The following is a 5,347-nucleotide window of genomic DNA, read 5'->3' as shown; positions in this document are numbered from 1 at the left end:
TGACCCCTTTCCTGATTCTTCAACCTTATCCTAAGCATTTAAAGCTGAAAAATGATCTAGCACCAAGGTGTGATCATCAAATTCAAGCTGCCTTTGGAGTGCAGCATATTGACCTTTGACTAGCAACTGACCTTGAGAAATATTAACATCTTTAGCCCTAAGTTGCTGTTCTATGGCCCTAGCTTCTCTTTTTACCATGTTTGCCATTGTAGCTAAGGAATGGCTTTCAATATTGCCATTGTCAAATCTTTCCAGTCTTAGGGTATAATTTTATTCTGAGTTCCCCATGAAGTTAATATTTGCTTCACATAGGGTAAATACATACCATATGAAATAATTTTTCCTTGAATCTCCTCAAATCTAATATCTCTATAGGATTCCATTTAACTTATTCATAACTTTTGAGGTGTCTATCATCTAATGATAGTTCTTGTATAGTCACTGGATAAATTAATGTTGGTTTTCTAACAATCTTGGATCACCCCTCTTTAGTAGGTTTTTCTTTTTTTCATGTATAAGTTTTTAAGACTTGTATTTTATCAATCCACTTTTCATATTTACACACACACAAGGAAACCACTATGGCTATTAAGGATAAAATATGAATTACCAGACTGATAGTAATTATAACTGGTATTATGTCAATCTCAACTAAATCATTTATTGTTTCATTTTTTGCATCTAGTTTCAGTCTATCTGAGGCAGCACTCACTATACAGGTTTTTAATGCCATCTATTATGGTATCCCCACCCTGAACTTTCTCCTTGATGACTTCTCAGGTGGCTTTCAAAACTTGGTGGCTTCTCAGTTTGCCACAGCTGGCATGATTTCTCTGTGTAGTTGTGCCTGTTTTCAATATTCAATACTGTAACCCCATTTACAATATCCAAGCAGAAAGCTCTTGGATTAAAATTTTGTGCTAGGGCTGAGACACACTACCACTAGAAATATGGTTTTCCAGTAAAAATACACTATCTTGGGGTTCATTGTGTGATCAAATATTCTTCAACAGGAAAACAGTTTTCTTGGAGTCTTCCATCATCTTTGGCTCTTACAATCTTTCTGGCTTGTTTTCTGTATAGATCCTTGAGTCTTGAGTGGAGGAGTATAATAAAGACATTTCTTATAAAATTGAGAGCTTCAACGTCTCTGGCAATTCAGCCTTTTGGTAATGGTGAAGGGTGATATAATCTCTTCTGTAACTGCTTCTGGGCTGAAGTTAGAAAATTTTTGTCAGGACCCAGGAAGGATAGAATGATCATCAAAGACTGGAAGTAGGGAAGGGAGTCAGGTAATGGCAGAAGACATCTGGTTTTCTGTCCAGGTTCTTCAGGACCATCTTGAGCTAGTGACGTGCTGGACACTCTGGAAAGGTTTAGAATGCTGCTTTGGCAGGAGCTCAAGCCAGTAGGTGATGGCAGGAGACTTGAGGAAATTTTTTCATAAGCACTGTTTTACTGACCATTGGATAATTTTGTTATTTCTTTCCTGAAATAACCTGTGAGGACAGGGGATGATCATTATTACAAAGAATATAGAGATCAGTGGGCCAAGGATATGTAAGAGACATACAGACCAAGACAGACCAAAAAAGAGTTCTGCAAAAGAGATGGCCCTCGAGGAGGTAGAGTTTTTAGCAACTCATGTATATTTTTGATCCCTTCTTCCACCCAGATGTCCTGGCTTACATTTTGTCTCTCAACAAGTCCGGGGTTCACTGGCTTTGCAGGACAACCTGGGGCTAGCATGTTGTAGGCCATGTTAGAGCATTTTGCAGGCTGCTGTTGATTCCCAGATGGTATCTGTACGTGGAATAAGAATCTGTTGGGACAGATACAGACTAGGGACAGAAGGTACAATTAAGGAGCTTAGGGGAAACTATCTTGGGTGTACATTCGATCTTTCTAGATCTGTCGTCCTGGTAGTTGGGGTGGTGGTAGAAGGACTTCCAAGACCAGGAATATGCAGTAGGTGGGAAAGCTTAAGCTGTTGACTGGCAGGCATGTTTATCTGGAGTCTGTTTGCCCTGTGTGAGGTAGATAGAAGTCATGACTCTCAAACTTGTATGAATTTTTTAAAAAGTTTACAAAAAGAGATGATAGCTTTAGCTATATTAGCATGACCACTGTCTGTAATTTGCACTAAAATCCTCATTGTGGGAAAAGCAGTTGACAATGTCTCTAAATAGCTAGAGTAGAATAAGGCCTCTGAGCATACCAAAAGCTTGAGGATCTGGGTTAAAAGTATGAACTTCTTTCTTCTGTCCAAAGGACTGGATGAATATAAACTGGACAGAGATGTGTTTAGTACAAGAGAACCAATTTTAAGACTAGATTTGTAATGCTCAAAATTCAACTGTAAGCCCCACCTTCCCAGGAACCAAGTAACTTCTTGGAATGCTGGAACTTGTAGTTCTTAGGAAATAACAAAGCCTCATGGCAAAATATAGTGGCCTATAAGTTTGTCTTTATAAGCCCCTGCAACACTTTGATGGAGGCCATTCTCAGTTGGGAAATTCTGGGGAATGGTCCTGACCAAAGTCCATCGCTTGGTCAATATTTAATATTTACTAAAGCTTACTTCAAATTTGGCCCAAAATGGTGTGCCCCCCCAGCCCAGGCAAATCACAGGCTTAACAGATTTAGACAACAACCAAAGGAAATTTAAAATTTGAAGACTGACTATATTAATATTAGCCAGTGCTTTACCAAAGATTATATTAATAGCTTATCAGAACCCTATTAATTAATATGTTCAATTTCTGAACTGTTGAAGTCTTAACATCATGAATCATCTTTAAGCCTCATTTTTTAAATGTAAATCACCTCCTTAGAGCTTTACAACGTGCACTTCCATTCCTCAAATCATTTTCTTAGCATGCATTTACACACCTTAAATTATTACCTTACTTACATAAACTTTAAACTCTTTTTACCACAATCTAATTATTTACCACAGGATGTAAGTATGCAGTCACATGTATAGGAAAGCCTTTGTGTCTGGATTTGAGTGAAATATATCAGCAAAGCCTTTGCTATATCTGGGTCAACCACTGAAAGCTGAGAACTTGTTTTGAGACTGTTTGAACCTTGAAGAAATGTTGTCTCCCTGGTGAGTTGCACTTGGTGCCATGTGAGAGCTTACAGCTGCACAGACCTTGGTCCTAAGACACTCCTGGCAAACCTGGAGTTCTTACTTTTGGTTATGGCTAGCCATGGTCAAAAGGGACTGAGAATTGCCTGTGTTGTCTGCAGCAAGGGCAAGATAACTTTGGTAGTTGGAACTGTTCCCAGCCCCAATTAATCTTGTGTAATGATTGAATAAAGTAACTGGAGTGAGCTGGATTGGGGGGGAGGGGTGTCAGTCTTTTTGAAGAAGGCTGAACCCCTCTACTCCTTGGGAAAATGAAGGCTTAGCATCTTGGTGAGCAGCTTTCTACAGTGGTGCCTACAACCAATATTAACCCATACTCAGTCCCCACCGGGAAACTTCAAAGCTACTTGATTACTGAGAGCGGTGACTGAAAAGCAAGCTCTTTTAATAAAGGAATAGTACAAAGTAGCCTTTTTGTTACTAATAGCACCACAGTAGCTTGAGTTTGTTTTTACAAGGAAACCAGCTTTGGGAGTTTATCTCTGTGGGAAGCCATTGAGTCTGCCTTTCTCAGTAGGAGATCTAGTAGCAAAGCCTTACTTTTACATATGAAATGGACTGACCAGGCACCTGAAGACTTGGGGAGGAACTGGTTAACTTGCTGCGGGCTAAACTGATACAGCTACTCTTAGCCATCAACACTATTGGGGATCTGAGAAGGATACATTTGAGCAGCAAGTGTAATTAAAATTGCCTCTGTGCCAATTAAAATGACAATTTATACACTACCCGGACAGCCATCCTGGGCTCCTCTATGGCCTTGTTGGGGGTAAAGATCTTCAGTCTTTGGCTTCACATGGGGCAACATTTAAGTCTTTGGCTGTCATAATGGGCAGCATTAACTCTTCAGCTGCCAGATCCAGAATATCCGAGAGATTTTTCTATGGTGGAGGGACTTAGGAAAACTGACCTACTTTGACAAGACAGAGTAGATAAGTCAATTCAAAAGTGTCCATAGTTTTGGGCAAGGCCCTGGTGGCAGACAAGGTATGGGGCAGCTCTTTGTCCAGTGGTTAGCATTATCCAGGTGGAGTCTTCTTTGGAGATAGCTTTAGCTGCTGCTATCAAAGGCCACACTTAGCATATCACTCTGAGGGGGTTGAAGGTCACCATCTAATCTGCTCTGTATATATGATTCTTAACAAACTTTGTTTTTAGTTAAACGCTTCTGGTGTAACATTGATGGTATCTATATGGTAGCATATACAGAAGACTAAAGCTTGCCCCTGTGAATGAATTACATTTGTACTTAGGATAACTACAAGCATGATTCTGAGCACGTGAAAGAATCTGATCACTTATAAGACCAGTAACTTGCTTTTCTGTATCACTTTTAACATTTTACAAAGTTAGTAGTTTTTATAAGATTAGGATTTTAGTATAGTTTTATCCCTGTTAAGTTTGAGCCTCAAATTTTTGAATGGAAGATTTAATTGAAGATCCTTTACCATAAAAAGATAACTTTAAGCCACAAATGTCATCCACAGAGAGACTGGGAACCTTCTTTCTCAATCCTTTCCTAGTATAGCTCTACAGAATATCACAGTTTGTTAAATGAGTAAGCCTATCCAAATAAGTAAAGCTTAGCAAAGATAGCAAAGACAAAGGGGCTAGACACACACCTTCATGCCAGCTTCTGTTAGCATGAATAGTCCTTAGGTGTTTTAAACACTATCTTCTTATCTATAAAACCTAATCTATAAAATTTACCATATCCATCTAAAAAGTTTTAGATGCTCTGTGTTGAACACAGTTAGCAAAGTAGTTAAGCATATATCTCTATGCCAGTTTATATAACCTGAGTAGACCATTATAACCTCAGGAGATGATGAATCTGAATCAAACATATTTTATTCAGCAAGTATATGTTGTTCTGAAAAGGCCAGTTCAGGACCTTTTGGAAAATTCCACCAGACCCCTCTCCTCCAGTAGGGGAAGGCTAATTAACATTCTGCAGGACTGACTGGACCTGCAGGTGGGGAAGGCCTAGACCAGGTAAAACACATTCGGTAGAGCAGACATTGCCACCTCATTCCCTAGAGACCAATCAATTGAAAAGTCACACTGTTCTACCAATCACATTGTGCCTAATGGCTGCTGCTCTGAAAAACTGTATAAAGACTGACCAAACAGGCTGTGGGGGAAGGTGGGTCGCCATCTCTCCTTTGAGTGTAGGACGACCCCAACGTGTTG

This window comes from Mus caroli, unplaced genomic scaffold (assembly GCF_978045245.1).
Source record: "Mus caroli unplaced genomic scaffold, Mus_caroli_1 scaffold_18, whole genome shotgun sequence".
Lineage (NCBI taxonomy): Eukaryota > Metazoa > Chordata > Mammalia > Rodentia > Muridae > Mus > Mus caroli.
This window is presented reverse-complemented; position numbering follows the sequence as displayed.